The following is a 16,865-nucleotide window of genomic DNA, read 5'->3' as shown; positions in this document are numbered from 1 at the left end:
TTCCGTCGACCCACTGGAGATTTCTTCGGAGCTTCTGGTGCAGAGAGGAGGCAGACTACCCCCACAGCATGCATAAGCAGGAAAACAGTCGATAAGGCTGCAGGATCAGCGTTACAGAGTTGCAGTAGTCATCTTTGCTACTATGTTGTAGTTTTGCAGGCTTCCAGCGCGGTCAGCAGTCGATTCCTTGGCAGAAGGTGAAGAGAGAGATGCAGAGGAACTCTGATGAGCTCTTGCATTCGTTATCTAAAGTTTCCCCAGAGACAGAGACCCTAAATGGCCAGAAAAGAGGGTTTGGCTACTTAGGAGAGAGGATAGGCTACTAACACCTGAAGGAGCCTATCAGAAGGAGTCTCTGACGTCACCTGGTGGCACTGGCCACTCAGAGCAGTCCAGTGTGCCAGCAGCACCTCTGTTTCCAAGATGTCTGGAGCACACTGGAGGAGCTCTGGACACCTCCCAGGGTAGGTGCAGGTCAGGGGAGTGGTCACTCCCCTTTCCTTTGTCCAGTTTCGCACCAGAGCAGGGGCTAAGGGGTCCCTGAACCGGTGTAGACTGGCTTATGCAGAATTGGGCACATCTGTGCCCAAGAAAGTATTTCCAGAGGCTGGGGGAGGCTGCTCCTCCCCTGCCTTCACACCATTTTCCAAAGGGAGAGGGTGTAACACCCTCTCTCAGAGGAAGTCCTTTGTTCTGCCATCCTGGGACAAGCCTGGCTTGACCCCAGGGGGGCAGAAACCTGTCTGAGGGGTTGGCAGCAGCAGCAGCTGCAGTGAAACCCCAGGAAAGGCAGTTTGGCAGTACCAGGGTCTGTGCTACAGACCACTGGGATCATGGAATTGTACCAATAATGCCAGGATGGCATAGAGGGGGCAATTCCATGATCTTAGACATGTTACATGGCCATATTCGGAGTTACCATTGTGAAGCTACATATAGGTAGTGACCTATATGTAGTGCACGCGTGTAATGGTGTCCCCGCACTCACAAAGTTCAGGGAATTGGCCCTGAACAATGTGGGGGCACCTTGGCTAGTGCCAGGGTGCCCTCACACTAAGTAACTTTGCACCTAACCTTTACCAGGTAAAGGTTAGACATATAGGTGACTTATAAGTTACTTAAGGGCAGTGTAAAATGGCTGTGAAATAACGTGGACGTTATTTCACTCAGGCTGCAGTGGCAGGCCTGTGTAAGAATTGTCAGAGCTCCCTATGGGTGGCAAAAGAAATGCTGCAGCCCATAGGGATCTCCTGGAACCCCAATACCCTGGGTACCTCAGTACCATATACTAGGGAATTATAAGGGTGTTCCAGTAAGCCAATGTAAATTGGTAAAATTGGTCACTAGCCTGCTAGTGACAATTTGTAAAGAGAGAGCATAACCACTGAGGTTCTGGTTAGCAGAGCCTCAGTGAGACAGTTAGGCACCACACAGGGAACACATACATATAGGCCACAAACTTATGAGCACTGGGGTCCTGACTAGCAGGGTCCCAGTGACACATAACAAACATACTGAAAACATAGGGTTTTCACTATGAGCACTGGGCCCTGGCTAGCAGGATCCCAGTGAGACAGTGAAAACACCCTGACATACACTCACAAACAGGCCAAAAGTGGGGGTAACAAGGCTAGAAAGAGGCTACTTTCTCACACAACCCCCCCCCCCAAACGAAGGACAATAAGGCTAACCTTGGCCAGTTGAGACTTTATTGTCTAAGTGGTGATAAGTAGAGAGTAGCTCTGCAATAGACTGGTTACTCCCTTTATCATCCACTATATGGTTACTTCCCTGTGGGGATGTAAACCACCCTGTTTGAAGTTTTTTAGCTAAGCAACAATGTGAAGATGTATTTTCAGAGTTTCTATCAGTAAGTTTTAGTTTAGAGCAGTGAGAATTGTCCACTGAACCTATTTGTAGTGATGGAAATGCCAGACAGGGATGCTGTCTCAGTAAAGCCATAGCTGGGCAAAAACTTTGTCCATATGGCTGGAAGAGAGAACAGGGATGCTGCTTCTCTTGAGTTGGAGCAGGGCAGGGATGCTGTCCTATAAGCTCCACACTAGGGCAGGGATGCTGTCCTAAGTGCTGCGAGGCAGTGCAGAGTTTCTGCACTAAAGTTTCTCTGGGAGGGTTGGAGGGATGCTCCATGTTAACTAAAATGGTGCTCTTTTTCTCACCAATGTTAGTTATCCCACAGAGAGGTACTTCTACCTCAGGGAGTCCAGCTTTGCCAGCTGATGCTTCCCTTGGAACAGGTGCCACCCCAGGAGAGGTTTCTCCCACCACAGGAAGGGTATCCTGAATGCTAGGGTGGTTAGGGGATACTGTGATACCCTTTTTACCTGTTGATGGAGAGGGATCCTGAGTTTTCAGGCCTTCTCTCCTTTGCTTTTTCATTTCAGTAGAAATGAGAGGGAACAATTCCTCAGGGATGCCCAGCATGGCTGCATGGGCATAAAACTCTACATCAGCCCAACCTGAGGCCTCTAGGTCATTACCTAAGAGACAGTCTACAGGTAAGCTAGGTGATACCACCACCTGCTTAGGGCCAGTAACTCCACCCCAACTAAACTAAATTATAGCTAAGGGAAGAAACTTAGTGGAGTTATGGACATCAATAATTTTATACTGTTGTCCAATGTTGTGTTGTTCAGGAGCCACTAGGTTTTCAGTTACCAAAGTGATACTGGCACCTGTGTCCCTGTAGGCCAAGGCCTCAACACCATTTATTGAAACTGTCTGCCTGTACTTATCCATTGTAAGGGGACAAGCAGCCAGTGTGGCAAGGCCAATGCCACTAGGTGTGACAGAAACTGTCTTGGGACTGACTACCCCAGTTTCTACTATGGACCCATAAGTGAACCCAACTACACCCTTAACTTGACTGTTGCCAGCAGTCCCACCACTAGTACCACTACTGCTAGGGGCACTAGAGCTTGATGTATTAGTGGTGGTAGGCTCAGGGGGTTTACCTGGACAGGACTTATCCCCTGGCCTATGGCCTCTGTTTTTACACACAAAGCACCAAGGCTTTTTAAATTGTGTAGGTTGAGAAGAAGAGGAAGAATTTGTTTTATCTCCACTCCCTGAAGAGTGTTTAAGATTTGAAGTGGAATCTTTGGTTTTACCCTTATCCCCATGCTTATCTTGAGATTTTTCACCATCTTTCTTCTTGTTGCTCTCTTTGTCACCCCCTGTATGAACTTTTCTGTTCACCCTTGTTCTGACCCATTTGTCTGCCTTCTTTCCCAATTCTTGGGGAGAGGTCAGATCAGAGTCCACCAAGTACTGGTGCAACAAATCAGACACACAATTATTAAGAATATGCTCTCTCAGGATTAAGTTATACAGGCTTTCATAATCAGTAACTTTACTGCCATGTAACCACCCCTCCAAGGCCTTCACTGAATGGTCAATGAAATCAACCCAGTCTTGTGAAGACTCCTTTTTGGTCTCTCTGAACTTTATCCTGTATTGTTCAGTGGTTAAGCCATAACCATCCAGGAGTGCTTTCTTAAGAACATGGAAATTATTGTCATCACTTTCTTTCACAGTAAGGAGCCCATCCCTACCTTTTCCACTAAATGATAGCCATAGGATAGCAGCCCACTGCCTTTGAGGGACATCCTGTACAACACAGGCCCTCTCAAGTGCAGCAAACCACTTGTTAATGTCATCCCCCTCCTTATAAGGGGGAACTATCTTGTGCAGATTCCTTGAATCATGCTCTCTTGCAGGATGACTATGGGGAATACTGCTGCTGCCACCATGGGTTTCTAAACCCAATTTCTGTCTCTCCTTCTCTACTTCTAAGGTCTGTCTATCCAAATCCAGCTGTTGCTTCTTGAGCTTCAGTCTGGTTTGTTCCACTCTCAATCTATTGAGCTCCCTTTCTAACAATCTGTCTTCAGGGTGGGTGGGAGGGACATTCCTAGACACAGAAGTATGGTGAGAATGGACAGAAGGAGACCTGTCCCTTACAGAAGACACCCTAACAGCTTGGCTAACAGTATAATGTGAGAGCACACCATCTGTATGGTGTGATTCAACCTCTGTACCAACTATGCTAGACTGTCTAGAAATGGGCAGGCTAGGAAGTTTCTTTCCTGAATCTTTTCCTGGGGGAGTCCCTGGATCAGATTGGGAACCATTTGCTACTTTTTCAACAGATGTGGCCCCTAAGGCCTTATCTTGTTCTCTAAGCATATTAAGCAACAATTCCAAAGAAGGATTCTTCCCTACACTCAAACCTCTCTCTATGCAGAGACTCCTTGCTCCTTTCCAGCTAAGGTAATCATATGCAATCTTGGACAGGTCAACATTTTGGCCTGTGCCAGACATTTTTAGAGAGAGTTAAAGTGATAGTAAAAGAGAAAAAAGTTTTCAGAACTTTTAGAAAGACAGAAAAAAACTTTTTAAACTTTTTAGAACTTTTTAGAAAGTTTAGATGTACTTTTCAGCACTTAGAAAAGAGTGAAAAGAAGAAATGCAAAACTTTTTAGCACTGTGTACACACACTGAACTTCTTTTGTATATTTTTCTCTTATGAAAAGTACAATGACAAGAGTGGTAAGTAGTCTCAAAGCACTTATCCCACCACTGCACAACCAATGTAGGAGGCTGGACTGGCTTGTAGTGAGTACCAAGGGGTACTTGCACCTTGCACCAGGCCCAGGTATCCCTTATTAGTGTATAGGGTGTCTAGCAGCTTAGGCTGATAGATAATGGTAGCTTAGCAGAGCAGCTTAGGCTGAACTAGGAGACGTGTGAAGCTACTACAGTACCACAAGTGTCACTTGCACAATACCATAAGAAAACACAATACATAGATATACTAAAAATAAAGGTACTTTATTTTTATGACAATATGCCAAAGTATCTCAGTGAGTACCCTCAGTATGAGGATAGCAATTATACACAAGTTATATGTACACAATACCAAAAATATGCAGTATAGTCTTAGAAAACAGTGCAAACAATCTATAGTTACAATAGGATGCAATGGGGACACATAGGGATGGGGGCAACACAAACCATATACTCCAAAAGTGGAATGTGAACCACGAATGGACCCCAAACCTATTTGACCTTGTAGAGGGTCGCTGGGACTATTAGAAAATAGTGAGAGTTAGAAAAATAGCCCTCCCCAAGACCCTGAAAAGTGAGTGCAAAATGCACTGAAGTTCCCCAAAAGACAAAGAAGTCGTGATAGAGGAATACTGCAAGAAAGACACAAACCAACAATGCAACAACTGTGGATTTCTAATCTAGGGTACCTGTGGAACAAGGGGACCAAGTCCAAAAGTCACAAGCAAGTCGGAGATGGGCAAATGCCCAGGAAATGCCAGCTGTGGGTGCAAAGAAGCTTCTACTGGACAGGGCTACAGACTTCTTCTTTGGTGGACGGATCCCTCACGCCGTGGAGAGTCGTGCAGAAGTGTTTTCCCGCCGAAAGAATGCCAACAAGCCTTGCTAGCTGCAAATCATGCGGTTAGCGTTTTTGGAAGCTGCTGCGGACCAGGAGGGACCAGGAGGTCGCAAATTGGACCAGGAGAGAGAGGGGACGTCGAGCAAGTCAAGGACCCTCTCAGCAGCAGGTAGCAGTGCCAGAAACAGGCACTACGAGGATGCGTGAAACGGTGCTTGCCGAAGTTGCACAAAGGAGTCCCACGTCGCCGGAGACCAACTTAGAAAGTCGTGCAATGCAGGTTAGAGTGCCGTGGACCCAGGCTTGGCTGTGCATGAAGGATTTCTGCCGGAAGTGCACAGGGGCCGGAGTAGTTGCAAAAGTCGCCGTTCCCAGCAATGCAGTCTAGCGAGGTGAGGCAAGGACTTACCTCCACCAAACTTGGACTGAAGAGTCACTGGACTGTGGGAGTCACTTGGACAGAGTTGCTGGATTCGAGGGACCTCGCTCGTCGTGCTGAGAGGAGACCCAAGGGACCGGTAATGCAGCTTTTTGGTGCCTGCGGTTGCAGGGGGAAGATTCCGTCGACCCACGGGAGATTTATTCGGAGCTTCTGGTGCAGAGAGGAGGCAGACTACCCCCACAGCATGCACAAGCAGGAAAACAGTTGAGAAGGCGGCAGGATCAGCGTTACAGAGTTGCAGTAGTCGTCTTTGCTACTATGTTGCAGTTTTGCAGGCTTCCAGCGCGGTCAGCAGTTGATTCCTTGGCAGAAGGTGAAGAGAGAGATGCAGATGAACTCTGATGAGCTCTTGCATTCGTTATCTAAAGTTTCCCCAGAGCCAGAGACCCTAAATGGCCAGAAAAGAGGGTTTGGCTACTTAGGAGAGAGGATAGGCTACTAACACCTGAAGGAGCCTATCAGAAGGAGTCTCTGACGTCACCTGGTGGCACTGGCCACTCAGAGCAGTCCAGTGCGCCAGCAGCACCTCTGTTTCCAAGATGGCAGAGGTCTGGAGCACACTGGAGGAGCTCTGGACACCTCCCAGGGGAGGTGCAGGTCAGGGGAGTGGTCACTCCCCTTTCCTTTGTCCAGTTTCGCTCCAGAGCAGGGGATAAGTGGTCCCTGAACCGGTGTAGACTGGCTTATGCAGAATTGGGCACATCTGTGCCCAAGAAAGCATTTCCAGAGGCTGGGGGAGGCTGCTCCTCCCCTGCCTTCACACCATTTTCCAAAGGGAGAGGGTGTAACACACTCTCTCAGAGGAAGTCCTTTGTTCTGCCATCCTGGGACAAGCCTGGCTTGACCCCAGGGGGGCAGAAACCTGTCTGAGGGGTTGGCAGCAGCAGCAGCTGCAGTGAAACCCCAGGAAAGGCAGTTTGGCAGTACCAGGGTCTGTGCTACAGACCACTGGGATCATGGGATTGTGCCAACTATGCCAGGATGGTATAGAGGGGGCAATTCCATGATCATAGACATGTTACATGGCCATATTCGGAGTTACCATTGTGAAGCTACATATAGGTAGTGACCTATATGTAGTGTACACGTGTAATGGTGTCCCCGCACTCACAAAGTTCAGGGAATTGGCTCTGAACAATGTGGGGGCACCTTGGCTAGTGCCAGGGTGCCCTCACACTAAGTAACTTTGCACCTAACCTTTACCAGGTAAAGGTTAGACATATAGGTGACTTATAAGTTACTTAAGTGCAGTGTAAAATGGCTGTGAAATAACGTGGACGTTATTTCACTCAGGCTGCAGTGGCAGGCCTGTGTAAGAATTGTCAGAGCTCCCTATGGGTGGCAAAAGAAATGCTGCAGCCGATAGGGATCTCCTGGAACCCCAATACCCTGGGTACCTCAGTACCATATACTAGGGAATTATAAGGGTGTTCCAGTAAGCCAATGTAAATTGGTAAAATTGGTCACTAGCCTGCTAGTGACAATTTGTAAAGAGAGAGCATAACCACTGAGGTTCTGGTTAGCAGAGCCTCAGTGAGACAGTTAGGCACCACACAGGGAACACATACATATAGGCCACAAACTTATGAGCACTGGGGTCCTGACTAGCAGGGTCCCAGTGACACATAACAAACATACTGAAAACATAGGGTTTTCACTATGAGCACTGGGCCCTGGCTAGCAGGATCCCAGTGAGACAGTGAAAACACCCTGACATACACTCACAAACAGGCCAAAAGTGGGGGTAACAAGGCTAGAAAGAGGCTACTTTCTCACAGTGAGTACCAGCACATTCAGCTATACTTGCGCGCAGTGGAGGTGCCTGGGTGGGGGAGGAGGGCTGTGGGTATCCCTAGGCCAGGGCGATTTCTGTAGGCTAGTCCCCTCCGTGAGGCATGGTCCTGTGCCCCCGCCCCCCACCTCTGTAGGGTGCCTAGTAACGCTAGTCATGGACCTGTGTATTCTATGTGGGCAGTTGTCGCCCATAGGCTTGTAGGGCATGTCCCAGTGATTGAGTAGTGTACCCCAAGTGCGCAGCGTAGTGCAGGGGGCTTCTGTGTCTGTCCTCCCCGCCAACGGTGTCCCTAATGCATGCACTCAACTTGTCTTTATTTCTCCACCCCCCCCATTTTCTTTGTCATTCTGTTAATGTGTGCATTAGCATCATCAGTCGGAGGAGAAGTGGCATCGGCGCAAGAGGGAGCTGCATCTCACATGGCCCCGGAGGGCCATGCAACCGACTCCGAGTTGACCAGTGAGACGGAGGGCGAGGGGGGCTCCACCACGGGGACCCGTGCAGACGTCAGCGACACCGACACGTCCTCGGATGGGAGCTCCCTTGCGGTGGCGGCAACATCCGTACCCACCGCTACTACAGGTACCCAGCGCACCAGCTCCGCCCTCCCAGCAGCCCCTCAGCGTTCGGCCCGTGCCCGCACGGCCAGGAAGCCGGCCATCTCCTTCGCCCCAGGCACCTCAGGCCCTGCCCCAGTCACCCCTGCTGCCCTCAGTGAGGAGGTCAATGACCTCCTGAGGACCATCATTGTTGGGCAGTCTACCCTTTTGAATGCCATCCAGGGTGTGGAGAGGGAGGTGCATCAAAGCAATGCATACCTGGAGGGCCTTCATTCGGGTCAGGCTGCCCAGCAGCGATCGTTCAACGCTCTGGCCTCAGCACTGACGGCAGCCATTGTCCATGTCTCCAGCCTCCCTCTTCCAACTCCCTCCACCCAGTCCCACTCCCCTGTTCCTCTGCCTATCCCATCCACACCATCAGACCAGCCTGCACACACCTCAACACCCAAGGGCAGCTCATCCAGACATAAGCACCACAGATCACAGAAACATTCACCCAAGCAACATCCAAATGCAGACATGCCAACAGCCACTACCTCCTCTGTGTCCCCCACCTCCTCGTCTCCCTCCTCCCTCCCTGTGACGTCTACACTCACACCTGCATGCACACCACCATCAGCCAGTACACCCATCACCAGCACACCCTCCAGACCAGCCCGCACACGTGCAGTCACCACCCCCACTGCCATGTACATGTCCCCTGTGTCCTCTCCCAGTGTGTCTGTCACCCCCTCTTCCAAACCACACAAACGCAGGCAGGCACCCACCCAACAGCCATCCACCTCACGACAGCCTCCGTCACAAGCACCTGCACCCAAAGACAGCACACTTGACTCTCCTACAACCACATCCTCTTCCTCCACACCCATACCCATTCCAGCTACCCTTCCCACTGCTCCCAAAAAACTTTTCCTCTCTAAATTGAACCTCTTTCCATCACCTGACCCACCCCATCTCGTAAGAGTTCCAAAAACACCTCAGCCACCACCAGCCCAGCAACTCCGAAGACCATCGTGCCTGGCTTTTGGAGTCCGCCCTTTCCTTGGGCAGGAACATCGGCCAGCAGCAAGGGCACAGCCAGCCCCCCTGTAGGAAAGTACCATCTTGCCTGGCATGTTACCCCCATTTTTCACTGTATATATGTTGTTTTAGTTGTATGTGTCACTGGGACCCTGGTAACCCAGGGCCCCAGTGCTCATAAGTGTGCCTGAATGTGTTACCTGTGTAGTGACTAACTGTCTCACTGAGGCTCTGCTAATCAGAACCTCAGTGGTTATGCTCTCTCATTTCTTTCCAAATTGTCACTAACAGGCTAGTGACCATTTTTACCAATTTACATTGGCTTACTGGAACACCCTTATAATTCCCTAGTATATGGTGCTGAGGTACCCAGGGTATTGGGGTTCCAGGAGATCCCTATGGGCTGCAGCATTTCTTCGCACACAGTTCAGCGAAGACATCACAGACTTCGTCAGCCCCCACGCCATCAATTCCACCGACTACATCCTCCTGGGGGACCTCAACTTCCACCTGGAGGACGACAAGGACCGCAACACCACTGCTCTACTGGCCAACCTGGCCAACCTGGGACTCAAGCAACTGGTAACCACCCCTACCCACCACGCCGGCCACACGCTTGACCCAGTCTTCTCATCCAGCAAATATGTCACCTTCAGCCACTCCACCAATCTCCAGTGGACTGACCACAGCTGCGTCCACTTCAGCTTCAGTAAAACGACGACCCACCACCACCCTCAACAAACCCCCCGCAGGAGCTGGAACAAGATCACCGGCGACCAGCTCACCACCTTCCTCAGCCAGAACCCCCCCACCAGCTCAACGGACCCCAACGAAGCCGCCAACAACCTCACACAGTGGATCACCAACTGCGCAGATGCCCTCGCACCACTGAAGAAGAACCCCCCCAGCAGACGCAGCAGCAAGAAAGCCTCCTGGTTCACCGACGAGCTCATCACCTCCAAGAAGAACTGCCGCTCCCTGGAGAACACCTGGCGCACCAACCAGACCACAGACAACATGACGGCCCTCAAACACGCCACCCGCAAACACCACCAACTGATCCGCGCCACAAAGAAGACAGCCTTCAAGGAACGACTGGACAACAACACCCACAACAGCAAGGAACTCTTCAGCATCGTCAAAGAGCTCTCCAACCCTGACGCCGGAAACAATGACATCACTCCCTCGCAAGACCTCTGCGACTCCCTCGCAGCCTTCTTCCACGACAAGATCGCCAACATTCACAACAGCTTCGGCCCACCAACCACAAACCCCACCACCGAACCGATGCCCCCCACCGCCACCCTCCGCACCTGGACCCCAGTCAGCACCGAAGACACAACACGCACAATGAACACCATCCACTCCGGATCCCCTACGGACCCCTGCCCACACAACATCTTCAACACGGCCAACCACATCATCGCACCCCACCTCCGTGACATCGTCAACGCCTCCTTCAACACCGCCACCTTCCCGGAGTGCTCGAAACACGCCGAGATCAGTGCCCTGCTGAAGAAACCAACTGCAGACCCCTCCGACCTCAAGAACTACCGCCCCATCTCGCTCCTCCCGTTTCCTGCCAAAGTCATCGAGAAGACCGTCAACAGACAGCTAGCTGCCTTCCTCGAGACCAACGGATCCCTCGACCACTCACAATCCGGCTTCCGAGCCAACCACAGCACGGAGACCGCCCTCATCGCAGCCACAGACGACATCAGATCCCTAATGGACAATGGGGAAACTGCGGCCCTCATCCTCCAGGACCTCTCCGCAGCGTTCGACACTGTCTGCCACCGCACCCTGGTACAGCGCCTGAACAACACCGGCATCCAGGAGAAGGCCCTGGAGTGGATCACCTCATTCCTTGCCGGAAGAACCCAGAGAGTCCGCCTCCCCCCGTTCCGGTCAGCGGCCACCGAAGTCATCTGCGGAGTTCCACAAGGGTCATCGCTCAGCCCCACCCTCTTCAACGTCTATATGAGCCCCCTCGCAACCATCGCACGTCAACACAACCTCAAGATCATCACCTACGCCGACGACACCCAGCTGATCCTCTCCCTCACCAGCGACCCGGACGCTGCCAGAGCCAGCCTACACGAAGGGATGAAAGACGTCGCCGAATGGATGAAGAACAGCCGCCTGAAACTGAACTCAGACAAGACGGAGGTCCTCATCCTGGGATCATCACCATCCGCCTGGGACGACTCCTGGTGGCCCCCCGCCCTGGGAGCCACCCCCAAGCCAACGGACCACGCTCGCAACCTAGGCTTCATCCTGGACTCCTCCCTCTCGATGACCAGACTAGTCAACGCCGTCTCATCTTCATGCTTCAACACCCTGCGCATTCTTCGAAAGATCTTCCGGTGGATCCCCACCGAGACCAGGAAGACGGTCACCCAGGCCCTCGTCACCAGTCGGCTGGACTACGGGAACGCCCTCTACGCCGGCACCGCCGCCAAACTCCAGAAGAAACTCCAACGGATCCAGAACGCCTCAGCACGACTCATCCTGGACATCGCCCGACACAGCCACATCTCCGAACACCTGAGAGACCTGCACTGGCTCCCCGTCAACAAAAGAATCACGTTCCGACTCCTCACCCATGCACACAAGGCCCTCCACGACCTGGGCCCCAAGTTCCTCAACAGCCGCCTGACCTTCCACAAGCCCACCCGCCAGCTCCGCTCCGCCAGCCTCGCTCTCGCCACCGTCCCCCGCATCCGCAGAGCCACCGCTGGAGGAAGATCCTTCTCCTACCTGGCAGCCAAGACATGGAACTCCCTCCCCATCCACCTCCGGACAACGCAAGACCATCTCGCCTTCAGGAAGCAACTCAAGACCTGGCTGTTCGAGCAGTAGCGTTCCCCCCCCCCCAGCGCCTTGAGACCCTCCGGGTGAGCAGTGCGCTATACAAATGCCTTTGATTGATTGATTGATTGATTTTGCCACCCATAAGGAGCTCTGACAATTCTTACACAGGCCTGCCACTGCAGCCTGAGTGAAATAACGTCCACGTTATTTCACAGCCATTTTACACTGCACTTAAGTAACTTATAAGTCACCTATATGTCTAACCTTTACCTGGTAAAGGTTAGGTGCAAAGTTACTTAGTGTGAGGGCGCCCTGGCACTAGCCAAGGTGCCCCCACATTGTTCAGAGCCAATTCCCTGAACTTTGTGAGTGCGGGGACACCATTACACGCGTGCACTACATATAGGTCACTACCTATATGTAGCTTCACAATGGTAACTCCGAATATGGCCATGGAACATGTCTATGATCATGGAATTGCCCCCTCTATGCCATCCTGGCATAGTTGGCACAATCCCATGATCCCAGTGGTCTGTAGCACAGACCCTGGTACTGCCAAACTGCCCTTCCTGGGGTTTCACTGCAGCTGCTGCTGCTGCCAACCCCTCAGACAGGCAGCTGCCCTCCTGGGGTCCAGCCAGGCCTGGCCCAGGATGGCAGAACAAAGAACTTCCTCTGAGAGAGGGTGCAACACCCTCTCCCTTTGGAAAATGGTGTGAAGGCAGGGGAGGAGTAGCCTCCCCCAGCCTCTGGAAATGCTTTGTTGGGCACAGAGGTGCCCAATTCTGCATAAGCCAGTCTACACCGGTTCAGGGACCCCTTAGCCCCTGCTCTAGCGCGAAACTGGACAAAGGAAAGGGGAGTGACCACTCCCCTGACCTGCACCTCCCCTGGGAGGTGTCCAGAGCTCCTCCAGTGTGCTCCAGACCTCTGCCATCTTGGAAACAGAGGTGCTGCTGGCACACTGGACTGCTCTGAGTGGCCAGTGCCACCAGGTGACGTCAGAGACTCCTGCTGATAGGCTCCTTCAGGTGTTAGTAGCCTATCCTCTCTCCTAGGTAGCCAAACCCTCTTTTCTGGCTATTTAGGGTCTCTGTCTCTGGGGAAACTTCAGATAACGAATGCAAGAGCTCATCCGAGTTCCTCTGCATCTCCCTCTTCACCTTCTGATAAGGAATCGACTGCTGACCGCGCTGGAAGCCTGCAAACCTGCAACATAGTAGCAGAGACGACTACTGCAACTCTGTAACGCTGATCCTGCCGCCTTCTCGACTGTTTTCCTGCTTGTGCATGCTGTGGGGGTAGCCTGCCTCCTCTCTGCACCAGAAGCTCCGAAGAAATCTCCCGTGGGTCGACGGAATCTTCCCCCTGCAACTGCAGGCACCAAAAAGCTGCATTACCGGTCCCTTGGGTCTCCTCTCAGCACGACGAGCGAGGTCCCTCGAATCCAGCGACTCTGTCTGAGTGACCCCCACAGTCCAGTGACTCTTCAGCCCAAGTTTGGTGGAGGTAAGTCCTTGCCTCACCTCGCTGGGCTGCATTGCTGGGAACCGCGACTTTGCAGCTACTCCGGCCCCTGTGCACTTTCGGCGGAAATCCTTTGTGCACAGCCAAGCCTGGGTCCACGGCACTCTAACCTGCATTGCACGACTTTCTAAGTTGGTCTCCGGCGACGTGGGACTCCTTTGTGCAACTTCGGCGAGCACCGTTTCACGCATCCTCGTAGTGCCTGTTTCTGGCACTTCTCCGGGTGCTACCTGCTTCAGTGAGGGTTCTTTGTCTTGCTCGACTTCCCCTCTCTCTTCAGGTCCAATTTGCGACCTCCTGGTCCCTCCTGGGCCCCAGCAGCGTCCAAAAACGCCAAACGCACGATTTGCGACTAGCAAGGCTTGTTGGCTTCCTTTCAGCGGGAAAGGACTTCTGCACGACTCTGCAAAGCAAGTGGGATCCGTCCACCAAAGGGGAAGTCTCTAGCCCTTTTCGTTCCTGCAGAAACCTCAGCTTCTTCTGTCCTGTAGAAGCTTCTTTGCACCCGCAGCTGGCATTTCCTGGGCATCTGCCCATCTCCGACTTGCTTGTGACTTTTGGACTTGGTCCCCTTGTTCCACAGGTACCCTAGATTGGAAATCCACAGTTGTTGCATTGCTGGTTTGTGTCTTTCCTGCATTATTCCTCTAACACGACTTCTTTGTCCTTAGGGGAACTTTAGTGCACTTTGCACTCACTTTTCAGGGTCTTGGGGAGGGTTATTTTTCTAACTCTCACTATTTTCTAATAGTCCCAGCGACCCTCTACAAGGTCACATAGGTTTGGGGTCCATTCGTGGTTCGCATTCCACTTTTGGAGTATATGGTTTGCGTTGCCCCTATCCCTTTGTTTCCCCATTGCATCCTATTTTAACTATACATTATTTGCACTGTTTTCTAAGACTATACTGCATATTTTTGCTATTGTGTATATATATCTTGTGTATATTTCCTATCCTCTCACTGAGGGTACACTCTAAAATACTTTGGCATATTGTCATAAAAATAAAGTATCTTTATTTTTAGTATAACTGTGTATTGTGTTTTCTTATGATATTGTGCATATGACACTAAGTGGTACTGTAGTAGCTTCACACGTCTCCTAGTTCAGCCTAAGCTGCTCTGCTAAGCTACCATTATCTATCAGCCTAAGCTGCTAGACACCCTATACACTAATAAGGGATAACTGGGCCTGGTGCAAGGTGCAAGTACCCCTTGGTACTCACTACAAGCCAGTCCAGCCTCCCACATTGGTTGTGCAGTGGCGGGATAAGTGCTTGAGACTACTTACCACTCTTGTCATTGTACTTTTCATAAGAGAAAAATATACAAAACAAGGTCAGTGTATATACACATAGCCAAAAAGTTTTGCATTTCCTCTTTTCACTTTTCTAAGTGCTGAAAAGTACTTCTAAACTTTCAAAAAGTTCTTAAAAGTTTAAAAAGTTTTTTTTCTGTCTTTCCAAAAAGTTCTGAAAACTTTTTTCTCTTTTTCTATCACTCTAACTCTCTCTAAAAATGTCTGGCACAGGCCAAAATGTTGATCTGTCCAAACTTGCATATGACAACCTTAGCTGGAAAAGAGCAAGGAGTCTCTGTATAGAGAGAGGTTTGAGGGTAGGGAAGAATCCTTCCTTGGAACTGTTACTTAAAATGCTTAGAGAACAGGATAAGGCCATAGGTGCCTCATCTGTTGAAAAAGTACCTAATAGTTCTCAATCTGATTCAGGGACTCCCCCAGGAAAAGATTCAGGAAAGAAACTCCCTAGCCTGCCCATTACTAGACAGTCTAGCATAGTTGGTAATGATGATGAGCCACACCATGTAAATAGTGTTGTCTCACATCATAGCAAAAGCATTTATTCTCACCATACTGGTAGTAATGTTTCTGTTAACCAAGCTGTTAGGGTGGCTTCTGTAAGGGACAGGTCTCCTTCTGTTCATTCCCATCATAGCTCTGTTTCTAGGAATGTCCCTCCCACCAACCCTGATGACAGAATGTTAGAGAGGGAACTCAATAAGTTGAGGGTGGAACAAACCAGACTGAAGCTTAAAAAGCAACAGCTGGATTTGGATAGACAGTCTTTTGAATTAGAGAAGGAAAGACAGAAGTTGGGTTTAGATACCCATGGTGGCAGCAGCAGTATTCCCCATAGTCATCCTGCAAAAGAGCATGATTCCAGGAATCTGCACAAGATAGTTCCCCCTTATAAGGAGGGGGATGACATTAACAAGTGGTTTGCTGCACTTGAGAGGGCCTGTGTTGTACAGGATGTCCCTCAAAGGCAGTGGGCTGCAATCCTATGGCTATCATTTAGTGGAAAAGGTAGGGATAGGCTCCTTACTGTGAAAGAAAATTATGCTAATAATTTCCAAGTTCTTAAGAATGCACTCCTGGATGGTTATGGCTTAACCACTGAACAGTACAGGATAAAGTTCAGAGAGACCAAAAAGGAGTCTTCACAAGACTGGGTTGATTTCATTGACCATTCAGTGAAGGCCTTGGAGGGGTGGTTACATGGCAGTAAAGTTACTGATTATGACAGCCTGTATAACTTAATCCTGAGAGAGCATATTCTTAATAATTGTGTGTCTGATTTGTTGCACCAGTACTTGGTGGACTCTGATCTGACCTCTCCCCAAGAATTGGGAAAGAAGGCAGACAAATGGGTCAGAACAAGAGTGAACAGAAAAGTTCATACAGGGGGTGACAAAGATGGCAACAAAAAGAAGGATGGTAAGTCTTCTGACAAGGGTGGGGACAAATCTAAAAATGAGTCTTCATCAGGCCCACAAAAACACTCTGGTGGGGGTGGTGGGTCCAAATCCTCCTTTAATCAGAACAAGGAAAATAAACCATGGTGCTATTTATGTAAAATAAAAGGCCATTGGACAACAGATCCCAGTTGTCCAAAGAAAGGCACCACTGCTCCTACCACTACAACCCCTACTGCTACACCTAGTGTCCCTACTAATAGCAGTGGTGGTGGGAGCAAACCTACTAATAGCCAATCCAAGGGAGTAGCTGGGCTGACTTTTGGTAACTTAGTTGGGGTTGGTCTGATTAGGGAGACCACAGAGGCTACTTTAGTCTCTGAAGGGGCTATTGATTTAGCCACTTTGGTTGCTTGCCCCCATAACTTGGAGAAGTACAAGCAACTAACCCTAATAAATGGTGTTGAGGTCCAGGCCTACAGGGACACAGGTGCCAGTGTCACAATGGTGATTGAGAAACTGGTGCACCCTGAACAACACATACTTGGACACCAGTACCAAG

The sequence above is a fragment of the Pleurodeles waltl genome, chromosome 2_1, assembly GCF_031143425.1.
Source record: "Pleurodeles waltl isolate 20211129_DDA chromosome 2_1, aPleWal1.hap1.20221129, whole genome shotgun sequence".
Taxonomy (NCBI): Eukaryota; Metazoa; Chordata; class Amphibia; order Caudata; family Salamandridae; genus Pleurodeles; species Pleurodeles waltl.
Note: the sequence above shows the minus strand (reverse complement) of the source record.